We start from the raw sequence: 12877 nt of genomic DNA, 5'->3' as shown, positions 1-12877 counted from the left end.
CATCCCCCTTTGGCCAAAATACAACACTTACAATACTTACCCAAGGCAGGAATGACTAAAAACTTGCACTTCACTTGCCAGGAGAACTCATAACAATTTTCCGACGACACGCGCTGCCTAGGAGGAAATTTGCCATCCTCTCTACAACAGACTACTCGCCTGGAAAAACCACATACTCGCACACAATCTCCTGCTACAAAGAAGAGACCAATTGGTATGTCTGGGATATATTCATTAGTACATGATACACGGTAGGCCAAATGGTATCACTTCTAGCCAACTGCCAACTAGCAATTGGGCAATTACTAAACGCAATCAGATAAGCATATGTAGAAATATATGTATATAAATGTATGGAACCTGAAAACAGAGAAGTAGGTAAGCAAGAACAGTAGGAAAATAAGAATTAGTGGAACACCTCACCAACTGTCTGTTCATCCCGCTCCACTTCGCCAAAGGGAAGTCCGGTTCTTCGGCCGAGCTAGGAGACAGTAGTGACACTATACGCCCCACCGCCACAGCTGCACGTCTGCCATGTGATATACTTCCACCGAACAGAACCCAGACACCTCCTTTAGTAGAAGTGGAGACGTAAGACGAAACTCCTTGTGAGCCTCTCCCCCTTTTCCCATCAGAGTCCATACCACTCCGCACCAAGGCCACAGCTTCCGCTGGCCAGGCTCTGTTATAGCTTCAGAGCAGAGTGAGCACATAGCTCTGACAAGAACCAGTACTTTCTGGTCAGCAAAGTGTTAAAAACAAGTGAAAAGGAAAACATGCCCTTCTCACCTAGTGAAGCTCAGAAGAAGGCGACAGCTTAGAAAATGTAGTCACTCGAGCATAGGCCTCTATTCACGCAAAGAAGCAGAATTAGTATGCAAGATGGCATAAGATTATGCCAAAGCCAATAGCAAGCACTGCCGTTAAGCAAGACAAAGTCGGAAACGGAAAAGGGACATAATCTAGCCCTACTTCGTATCTTATTCTTACTAGGCAGGCATACACATCACTACATTATTTTACAATATTCTGAATAAGACTGAGATGGTGATGGGCGATGGTCATCATCGGGCTACTTATCCACATAAGTGGCACGTTCATTACAGTTCGCCCGCCACTGTAGCGGTGATTGGGTCCGACTGCCATGCGTGCGGCGGTCCCGCATATACAATTATGATGGGACCGTCACCGCTGCGGTCGGATTCCGCACCATTAACATTGCGGCGCTGGCTGTTGACAGCAGCACCGCCGCAATGTTAAAAAGAGTATGTTGTGCATTTCACTGCACTATGTGACAGGCACTACACTGTGCTTGCCACTTGGTGCAGTGAAATGTAGGGGGGTACACCCAGTGCACCCACACCAACACAAGGGGGGCCCGCAAACGGATCCTGAAGACATTCTCTGCCAGCCTTTCAATGGCGGTTCAACCGACACGGAAAGGCTCGCTTCGGCCGGCATCATGATTGTGCCGGCGGAGCCTGCTAGGCTCCGCCGCCATTGTGATCCTGCTGACTGCTTCGCCAGGCACGTGACGATTGCTACCGGCGTAAAAGCGGTACCCACCGCCATCATAATGTGGCGGGGGGTAAATCTCATGACAATGGCAGAACGATCGCCGGTACGGCGGTAGCTATATTTCCGCCATCGTAATGAACCCTTTGGTAACCTGATTGTACAGTGCTCTGAAACCTCTTTCTGTTTGAGTTTGTGTTATGTAAGACAATACTTAAATACAATTGTATTATTTCCCTCTAATGTTAGTAATTGTGTCACAGTGAATGTCACAGGCGAATGCATAATGCTGCCTGGGCTAGCTGAGTTGGTGGAGCTTCGCCACCCTCTGACCCTAAAAACATCGAATTCAAGTGTTCCTGAGGCTGAAGGGGGAATCTCCCCTCAGTTAACACCAGGCCTCTGACGCCCAGGCCATGATGAGAAGGCAAGACAACAGATGGAGTTCCGGCCCTGTGTATGTCGGGGAAGCTTGCACTGTTGCTGCCTGATGGTATTTCTTCACAAATGTGTTTGTGACTTGAAGTGTACACTGTTATTGTCTCTAGTGTACCATGTGTGTGTACTGCTGTTGCCTGCCAGTACCTACGCTCATGAAGGAAATTTGAACAGCTGTTGCTAATGCCGCACATTTGTGTGTAAGTTGGCGTACACTGATGCTGACATACTGTACGTGTTCAGTGTGTGAGGCAGGAATGCGCGAGTACCAGCACACATACTCTACCCGGCATTTGTGTGAGTAAAGGAGTGGGCACAGCTACTTTCAATGTTAAAACTGCTTGCACTGCTGCTTCCGTGTTGTACGTGTGCAGTATGTGGGGTGCTGGCACTGCTGTTGCACATAAATTACAAGTTCAGTTTGTAATAGTGAAGCTCGTGGGAATCTGTTTTTGCAGTGAAACAACGCAAACTATGGGTGTTACCAAGTATGGCTGATATTGCCTAATGGAATACATTAAAGTTGAAAGACAAAGTTAGAAACCTTTCAGGGAAGTATGTGTAAAATACCAATGATCTAACACAAGCATACATCATTTAAAAATGGTATCACTTAACTAAATGTTTATTTTTTTCTTTTTCTTTGACAGATTATATCTTATGCAGAAAATTTCCCAGGCAATACACAGTACAGTAAAGTGTAACCGAAAACTGATATTTACGTAAAAGCAGGTGAGTGATTTTTAGGTTTTGCCTGCCCAGCGCTTAAGAAATCTATTGTTTGTAATATAAATACATCCCGCTTTCTCTCTTTCCTGGCTTCTCATTGGTTCCTGTGCATGCCACTTACCTTTCCTCCATTTCTATTGGCTGTAGCATATTTTCCTTCATTTACAGATGCTTGTTTCTCATCTGCTTCTATCAGTTTCCCTGCGCCAAAATTCTGTTAACATCCGTTTTGTTGGAACTATATTTTCATAAAGTTTTGCCTTATACTATTGCAGCATATTTATGTGTCAATTTATCACCCGTAGAGATTAAGTGATCTGCATAGAATCACAGGATTGTGCGTGGCGCCGCCGAGACTCGAACGGTATGCCAGCTCTTGAGTCAGCAGCTCTGGTTGCTGCTCCACATCCTCTCCATTACCGTGTTATCTGTCAGGGAGCTCTTTCCTTCTCCCGGACGATGATAGATGAAAACAGCTCTTTATTCATTACATTGGTGAAACCGATGCATTACCAATGTTAATTGCACCAGTTGTAGTTTTTGGGCCAAATTACATTGCGCCAAAGTTATGCAATGCACTGTTTCACCTACCAACTTGCAATTTTGCATCATTCGGTACCAATGTTGTTGATGCACTGTTGGTCTTGGAAAGAAAAAAAATATCTTGCAAAGATGCTACCGTTTATAGAGTAGCTCATTAATTGTGTTGTTAGGTTAAATGACCACATTGGTCGCTACCTCCCCTTACCTATCACTGGTTCCTCGCTCTTTCTCCCAAGAAAACCCCACATTTTTTTCACAGCTAATCCCAACATTTTATCTTGTATGTGAGGAGTAGTGTGACAAGTGTAATGCAAGTGTGTTCACAGTAGATCATTCTCAAAGAGCTCTTGACACTCTCAACCTTAAAAATTCATCATCAAGAGCACATTCAGGAAAAGGGATGGCACGTATAGCCGAGTCTATAAAACACCATAAACGGTAATACATTCACTCTGCTCAAAGTCAACTTTTTCCATATATAACTAAAATAAGAGATCATTTTGCCCGGTTATTCACATTGTACTGCTTTGCAGCCTTTAAAACAGCAGAACATTAAAGTTTCTAACAATCTAAATGTCTCTCTGACTGAAGTTTTGATAAAAATATGTTTCAGCTCCTATATTTTTGTATCTGAAATAGATAAACCAGAAAGAAACAAATGTGGTTCCTAATGAAAAAACATTGTATCCAAAATGGTAGCAAAATGATAGTTTCCTGAAATGTCTAAGCAATACTGCAGATTTCCTAACAAACCCATCAAACGTGACGAAGTTGAACCGGAAGGAACCTCTAGCACAAAACCCAGCTGCCTTTGGATGTACTGGAGCACTTGAAAAGAAAGGGCTTCATGGATATATAGAGGCAATCAGCCAGGCTGTGACTAAAAATAACTATGGACATGCCCTAAAACAAACCTGTGTATATCTGTTACAAAAAGCCCTGCGCCACTGAAAGCGAACACAAAAGTGTAAAAAAATTCTAATCATAAAACGCAGTGATCCCCCCCAAAGAAAAATACGTGGAAGGTAGGCATGTCCATCAATCTTGCACCTTTGTTGTTCCCACATCTCCCCAACTCCTATCTCCCTTTTCCACATCTCTTCTCGTATTTCCCTCCTTTTAAAATTATTTTTGATCAAATGTGTTTACATAGGTTCCAGCAGGACTTCTCACAAGGAAAATTAAATAGAGGAGGTCTGTGCCACAATCCATTTATCTCTTTTTGTGTGTGTCTGTGCACATGCGTGGGGCACCATTGTTCCCTTCCAAACCAGTTGTCTTCCAAGATACCTGTAACCCACCCTAGCCCATCTTTATGTGCTATACATGGTAGCCTAGCAACACGGCAAACTAAGTAGAGGTTGTCCTGGGATAATCAAACATATCTTTTTGATGGTTTGGAACTAGCTCTGCCTCTTCCTACCAGCCATAAAACTTGGGAAAGTAATGGAAACAATAGCAGAAATATATTTCCTCCTAATTGTAGCAATGATTGTCAAACATCAGGAAATGCATTCTCTCCAAATTGGAGGAGTGTTTTGTGCAAAGTCTGAGCAGAGGCGTAACTAGAGCTTGTGGCACCCGGGGCTATCCCTCAGATTGCCGCCCTGGGGAGGAGGGTGAAGGGTGCTGGGGAAAAAGGACAGGAAGACACGTATTATCGCCGCAAATAGTTACCTCGATCATGCGAGTTACATGCACATACATGACACAGTCCAAGGCTACACAGTTAAATACACCGGTGACCGGCAGTACAAAGGAGAACACACAGACTGCCACCCTGCAGGATTTCAGGAAGGGCCTAAAAACTTGGTTATTCGATTAACGTTCCTCAGCAGCAGCACCGCCCCCACCCCACAGTGCCTAGATAACCTTACAGGTGATAAGTAGCGCTATGAAAATCCTGTTTGTTTGATTGATTGACACCTGATTTCCACACATCGTTTGTGCGCTATATTAGTTTTATCTGTAAAACTGTATGTCTGTGCAAGTTAGAAATTACCAGCATTCGCAGGGTTCTATACTTTATGGAATGTTCTCCGACACACCAATTGTACAACAGACGGCCATGTCTACGTTTCTGCAGTTGCAGGGCAATGCCTGCAATGTTCAGCTCATGGTTTGTGCACGTGGAGGGGTGCAGCTAGCACCGGAAGTACGGCTAATAACAGCAGGCCGGACATAAAGGAAGCATAGTTGCCAATTTTTCAGATTGCTAAGTGTGACATTTTCATAATGTCAGCGTAACTATGAGTGACATTTCGACAACTATGAGTGACACTTTTTTCGCAAGGAAAATCAAGCAATAAAAACAACGGAAACTTAAATATTTCCGAAATTACACCCATTTGAGCAACGAGAAACTGTAAGAAGATTGTTAAACGGCTGCAAAGCACTGGAAATGGAAGGGCACGCGCTTAGCTTAGAGGTCACAACCCCTCTGCAGACTGTAATTTATCTCAAAAAGACACTCTGAGCAATTTGATAAAAATTAATTTGCAGATAACAGCAGGGTGTGCGGTGCCAACCGTTATTTATTCACAACCTGAGGCTAAAGTTGTATTGCTACTCTAAGCAATTAACACTGAGACACAATAGAGCATGGGGGTGCATGAAAGCCTCAGGCGGGGCTTTAAGTGGACCGGGTCCCAAAGGGTCTGAGAACCGGCAGTTTTTTAAAGGTTGCCTCAAAACGGGTCTCTATCGGGTTCTGTTTTGAGCCCTAGCACAGGCGTTCCGTTTTTTTTCCGGACTGCAGTGACAGCAGTTTGCTGTCACTGCAGTCTGGAAAAAAGTGCCAGGTCCCAAAACAGCCCGATGGAGACCCGTTTCAAGACAGCAGGCACATCGATGTGGGCTGTGAGCCAGCACTCCCATATTGAAGCAGAGGCATTTAAGGCAGGAGACAGCTACAATAAAGCAATTTTTGGCATAACAAAATCGTGTGTCTCCTGCCTGAGAAAGGGCTGTTGTTATGTGCATATTTTACTAACCTCAAATGCGTGGCAAGGTATGTGCAACAGAAACTCGAGCTGATTGAAGCGTCATAGAGCATGCCAATTACCTACTTTAGATGATGTGTGCACATAGGTAAAAACACTTCAGTTCTACGCAGTAGAAACTGAATTTACGCTCCTCCAAAACCATCCTATTTACATATTTCCTCTTTGTGTGTACCTGTAGCTGCACAGCGACTTTTCTAATCAGCCCAGAGTAATGCAACTTCAGCTGATATGACAGTTTCCCAGATCGTCAGGCCTTCGCATAACACAATGTGTGGTAGATAGCGCGCACACCCGGCCATGAAGCACATTGGTCCTGCAAATCATTCCATTATTCAAATCTGCCCGTGCCTAAAAACTAATTGTGAACAGTGCCACGTGACTGGTGCTACTTTAAATCGTTTCTTCATTTCAGATTCGCACTGTATAAAAGTCAAGTGCAAAATAAAGACAAAAAGAATGTGTTCTCAAAACACGGAAAAGATTTTTGTATGTCTACGAGAATTGGATAGGAAGTGGGCTTCGACTCACCATGGTAATATCATGTGATTGTGAACTAACTTATGCAAACAAATGTAGGTGTAACGTGTTCACGCACTGGTCCCCCACCTCACTCCCATCCTTGGAAAGGTCAGGGATTTGCTCCTGCTTGAAGCATGGGTATTTGGTTCCCCTACCTCGTAGAGCGCATATACCAGGAACACTACAGCTGTTACTGACAATGCTCTGCTCATAGTATGTATCTAATTCTTCTAGTCAGGTCTCTCTGCCTTATTCCTTCTCACTTTCTTCCTTCATCCATCTTCATACGTCCCATTATTCATTCACTCCCTTCCTTCCTTCCTTATATTTTCCCCCTTTCTCCCTTCCACTCTTTTTCAGCAGCCTCCTTTCCTCATTGTTTAACCTCTTTTTTCCCCTTCCATTCTGACTCCTTTACTCCCGCCCTTATTCACATACTTTCTCTCACAATCTTTTCTCCTTCTGTCCCTCCTGGATTCCTACATTTGCTTCGTCCTTTTCTTTACACCCCTTCTTTCCCTCTTCGACCCTTACCCCTCCCCTATTCCTCTTGCCTGATTCCCTAATTTACACAGCCCTCCCTCTCCATGATAGGACAGCCTCCGCCCCTCTCGGCCCCTATCCCTTTTCTCTAACCCTCCCCCCCTCTCTCCTTCTATTTACCAGTCCCTTGCTTATTTCTCACCAAATGTTCCCCCCCTTGCCTCCTCTTCTGTCTACCTCCCACTTACACGGTCATTCTTTTCTCACTTCTTTACTAATTCTTTCTCTGTATCTCCACCCTACCCTTCCCTCTCTCACGTCCTTAGTCCTTCCCTGCTCGCCTCCTTCTCTCTTTCTTACTCTCGTTTTCTCACACTTCTGTCTGCAGTCATCATGTCCCCCGGCCCAGGAAGACTCCCCTGTCTCCTTTACGCTCTCCTTTCCTTCCCTCTTAATTCCATTGCTCTCCCCTTACATTCTTTTCGTCATTTTCTTTTCCCCCAATCAGCCCCTCCTGCTTTACTTTTCATTTCCCCCCCCCGCCCTTCATTTCCCAACTTCTTACATCACCAACCTTCCACTCACCATTCATTATTTTATCCCCCAAAGAGCGTGTGCCTCTGCGGCACCGTTTTAAAGATCGTGTATTTCTGCAGCCGCATGGTGTTAATAGAAAGTCAGGTGGCTGGTACTTACTTCAAGTCAGTTTGCCACCCGCTTTCTTGGTCCGGGGCTGTCCTCAGAGTCTCGACTGTCCTGGTGGCCGCTGCTGGAACCGCCGGTCACCGACTCCATGATGTGAGCTCAGATCGCCTCGGTAATGGATAATTGAGACAGCACACAATGGCGGCATTGCAGCTGTGAGCAGGAGGCAGGTGCTTCAAGCTCCATAATAGAGGTGGCGCCAGCAGAGTCAGGCCGAGCTGCTTCCTGCTCAAAAAAACAACTTCCCCGCCTTTTGAAGCAGGACGTGACGTCCCCCCACCGTGCCAGACTAATGGATGTATACACTGCGCACTGCCTTAATGTCAGGATGTGAGTACGTACGTCCGCGCCATGGGAAATATTCATAAGGAACCATTTTTAGTGCAAGACTGCATGGAAACAGGCGCCCCCACCACCGGCGGTGCCCTGCCACAGTGGTGGCCCGTTGCAGTGGCCTTTATAATTTATTTGGGGACTGGGGACACCGACTGACAAAGTGTCAAACAGTGAGTGTCCCCAAATAAATTATAAAGCCCACAGCAAAGCGGCACACCAGTGCCGCGCAGCCGCCGCCCCAAAACAGTGCCGCCTGGGGCAGTCCGCCCCCCTCATCCCCCCCTAGCTACGCCACTGAGTCTTAGGGAAGTGACCAGTTAGCTAAGCTCAAGTCAAAGCAGTTGGTGATAGTACAGACCTGGAAAAGTCTTCAGGAGTACCAAAGTTTATGGGCCTGTGTAAGAATTCTGGCTCTGTATGTACTATACAAAGTAAGGTATAGAGTGCACAGAGTCCAGTGGATCCCCAGAGGCTTACATAGGCTTAACAGACCCCCCAGGATATAGCGGCATGGATTAGCAAATTTAGCGGCACAAAAATGGAAATTTAGCGGCACAAATATGGAAACTTAGCTGCAATTTTGCGGCATTTTATGTGGCCATTTTTACTACAACAAACACAGAGATCTTAGTTTTTTTAGTTATTTAACAACATGAAGCTATGTATATTTGGTTTCTTTACAATGTAGACACTTTGGGGCAGATTTACAAGCCTCTTGCGCTGCTTTTACGCCGCCGTTGCGTCACTTTTGTGACGCAGCGGCGGCGCAAAAGATGCACCATGGTGCGGGGTATTTACAACGTGACGCATCTCCCAGATGCATCACGTTGCAAAGCCCTGCGCCAGAAGAGGCGTACTATCACAGGTCAGTTTGTGTCTTGCAATAGCCTTAGAGCTTGGTGCCACTATACCTGCTGCACTAATGATGACTATACCTATCGCCCCTTTTATTAGTAAGCACGTTAAATAATAGTGTATTTTGAACACGACCTGATATCCCACCGGATGCCCGTTCAACAGACCTAAACACTAGAGAAAGAGCAGTCGAAACCGCCAAGTGGTTGTTGGTTCTGTGTGAAGCCTACGGCCACTTGTTAAACAGTAGCGAACTGCATGTTGGTACTTGTAGTTTCGTTGCAAAATGTCAGCCTGCAAATCGTCGCCGATTTAAAAGCGGGGACTGGTTGAAGTTGTCACTCATGACATGGGGCCACTTGACGCCCTTGTTAAATTTCTCGCCTCTAGGATTTTGCCCATGGCTCACTCCCAGGGGGAAACGGTCTGCAATAGGTGAGCTCAACCCTCTGACTTGATCCCTTGTCCAGCACGCCTCTGCAGATACCCCGTCCTGTGTGCGCCTCAGCTCTCTCGGCTGAGCGGTTCTGTCTGTTTATCTTGAGGGACAGACATCTCTGCATGGCGCTCCGTCTCCAAGCCCGTGAAGCATTCCATCAGGGTGACACACAGGCAGCTCGCGCCAGCATGCTTCTCGAAGGCAAACACTTCCTTGTTCGAATGCTCCATGAATGGTGTGGGCAGGCAGGCGTGGCAGTGAAGGCTGGGCGTGGCGTGGAAAACTCCGCACTGGATGTCTTTGGCTGCAAGCCCAATTCACAGGCGATAGCCACATAAAGCAGACACCCCAGGATATAGAAGCTTTTGTAAAAATGCCGCGATTTCTACAGAAGTGCCGATTTCGCTGGCACTTTTGTAAAAATTGCTGCATTTTTACAAAAGTGACGATTTTGCGGCAAATCGCGATATCACAATATCCTGGAGGGTCTGGCTTAAGTAGATAATGCTAAAAGCTCTATTTGTGGTAGTGTGTTCGTGCAGTTAGTTGGGGGGGTTTAGGATGCAGGGGTGCCTTTAGACACCGAAAGATCTTTACCGGAGCCGAATGCGGTTAGGGGGACCCTTCATGATGAGGCTGCAGACGTCTTTGTGGAGTCCAGGAGAGGTCAGACACCAATGGTTTCGAGGTCAAAATCGCTGGGGATACTTCACTGGACCGGTGAGCCACTCAGACTCGTGCGGTGGGCGTTGGGTGCAGAGTGGGCAGGCGTCACAGTTCCAGCTGGATCCGTAGTCCTTGGAGTTGGTTTCTTGTGGACTGGGCCTCTGTCCTAGGGAGATCTGGCCTTTTTTGGAGAGCAGGCAGTCATCCTCTGGTTTCTGGAAGTCGCTGGCTGCAGGACAGGGGTCGTTGTCTTTGCAGAGTTTTTAAGAGGGAGACAGGCTGGGCCAAATTAGTAGTCATCTTCAGGCTTGGAAGCAGGGCATCTTCTTCCTTCTTCTTAAGTCACAGGAATCTGGCGATCAAGGTTCAGTGGTGCTGCTAAATATTCAATTTAGAGACGTTACAGGTACTGATAGATAGTAGCCAATGGGCAACTTACTTTTAGGGTGACACCCTTAGTATGTCCCCTCCTTTTGGGAAGGGGCCATCCCTTAATCATATTTGCTAAAATTCCTCCATCCAATATGGAGGATTTTCTAAGGAAGGTATCACTTATTCTCGGGATACCTTAGGTCCTGGCTGAGAGGGGACACACCTCTCCTGCTTACTAATTTACCTGCCATCCTTGCTGTCAAAAGTGGGACTTGGTCCGGGGGGGGGGCAGGCATCTCCACCAGCTGAAGAGGCCCTGGCTAGCATAACAACGGGCAGGAAGCCTTTGAGGCTCACTGACCTTGAATGCTGTTCCTGCTTGGGGGTAGTTGTGAAGTACCTCCACCCAAAGCAGGCCTTGTATCTGACCCACGAGAGCACAAGGCACCCACCTCAGTGATTCAGAAACATGTCTGGAAGTGGCAGGCTGGTAGAGACTGGTCAGCCACACACTAGAGAGTTGGTCGTTTTTCAGGGGCATCTCTAAGATTAATAAATCCAACATTGGCAACAATGCGGGTTTATTATGCTGAAAAGTTTGATACCAAACTTCCTTGCATTCAGTAAGCCCATCATGGTGTGGAGTTCGTAATGACATACTCCCAGCCATGTACTTGACCTTCGACTTACACTGTATGGGCATATTGCTCATGCAGCTATGCCCTCGCCTGTGGTATAGTGCACCATGCCATAGGGCTATAAGGTCTGCTATTTGGGTGACTTACCTATGTCACAAGCAGTGTTTTGTAGGCTTGGCACACAGAATAGATTACTAACTAAAGCCTACATCTGGGCTATGTGCTTTAGAGACATCATGCCCTTACAAGTCATGGTAGTTGATCGTGCTGCAGTACATCTAAAAATCAGTTTAGGGGCAAATCAAAAGACGGGACATCTCATTAAAGCACTATTGCATAATCCTCCAAAAATAAAATAAAAAAGCATTAGGTAAATATTTTAATCATAAGAATGGTTCAGAAACTAATATTGTAGTCTTACGGAGGCTTTTATGTCCAATTATGAGCACCATAGTAGATGTCCAATTAAAAGAAGCAAAGTTACTAAGTCAAAAGTATGCAAATTAGATAATAGAATAAATATAAAGGTTTCACATATTTATTTTATTTTTTGGGGAGTTTTAAATAGCGCGCACTTGACCCGAAAGTATCGGAGCGCATTACATGAGCACCAGTTGCTTTACAGACGGACACATTCATTTTGTTAGGCACGGAGAGATTAAGGGGCCCATTAGGATGTCGGGCGGATTACCCCCGCCAGGCTGGCGGTAGCCACCGCCGGCCTGGCGGGGGCAATCCGCCCGACATCCACTCCCAAATGCCCCCGCCATATTAGTATGGCGGGGTGACCGCGGCGGACGGAAAGACCGTCCGCCGCTTTTCCGCCGTGGTCGCCTTGCGGCCGGGGCGGAAAAGGATTAATATGGTGGCGGTGTCTAATAGACACGGCCAGCCATATTATGATGGGCCAAATCGGATGCCTTTCCGTGGCGGCGATGCCGCCACGGAAAGGCATGCGGTCTTCACTCTGGGGACCCCCTGCGGGACCCCAGAGTGAAGGAGGGGTGGGGGGGCTGCACACGGGGGTACCTGTGGTACCCCCCAGCATTTGCATACACAAAGCGGCAGGCACCGCGCAGTGCCTGCCGCTTTGTTTATGCAAATGCACGCATACATTTTTAACATTGTGGAGGCGGTGCAGTGAGCACTGCCCGCCACAATGTTAAAAATGAAGGATGCGCCCGCCACTGTGGCGGGCACATCCTAATGCAAACATCGGGACCCCCGCCCTTGAGGCGGGTGGTCCCGTTTTCCGTTGCCCGCCCGCCATCCTAATGGGGGCCCTAAGTGTTTTTTCCAGAATCACAGGATGTTGAGCTTCCCTGCAGAGGCTCGAACATGGTTTCTCCAGCTTCGAGGTCGACCGCTCTAGCCATTAGGCCCAATCCTCTCCTCTAATTTATAATTGTAATCCCTCAGATACATGCATGGTTTCAAATCTTCCCAGTACAAATCTAGGAAAATGTTATATAAAAGGAGTGAAAATGGCTTTTTAAACAAAAAGAAAATATTTTCCAAGAAGTTATCGCACCATGAAAATTGTTAGTGAACTGTATGAAGGCTATAAAGCATAGTTTGCAAACAGAAGCCCTAGATAATGAAAGCCATTGAAAGACCGCAATATCAAAGGTAAA

The 12877-nt window shown here is 46.4% G+C and overlaps 1 protein-coding gene across 2 annotated transcripts in view; it reads left to right on the top strand.

Annotated features, from left to right (window-relative positions):
• ANKRD46 (ankyrin repeat domain 46) overlaps positions 1-12877 on the top strand; it is a 131765-nt gene that overhangs the window by 62988 nt on the left and 55900 nt on the right. For both annotated transcript variants that reach the window (XM_086966059.1, XM_086966058.1), the window contains exon 2: positions 2604-2685. The gene's annotated coding sequence lies outside the window, so the exon portion shown is untranslated. The remainder of the gene's footprint in view (positions 1-2603; positions 2686-12877) is intronic.

This window comes from Lissotriton vulgaris, chromosome 4_1, assembly GCF_964263255.1.
Source record: "Lissotriton vulgaris chromosome 4_1, aLisVul1.2, whole genome shotgun sequence".
In the NCBI taxonomy this organism is placed as follows: domain Eukaryota; kingdom Metazoa; phylum Chordata; class Amphibia; order Caudata; family Salamandridae; genus Lissotriton; species Lissotriton vulgaris.
The sequence above is the reverse complement of the archived record's forward strand: the minus strand, read 5'-3'. Positions and strand labels throughout refer to the sequence as shown.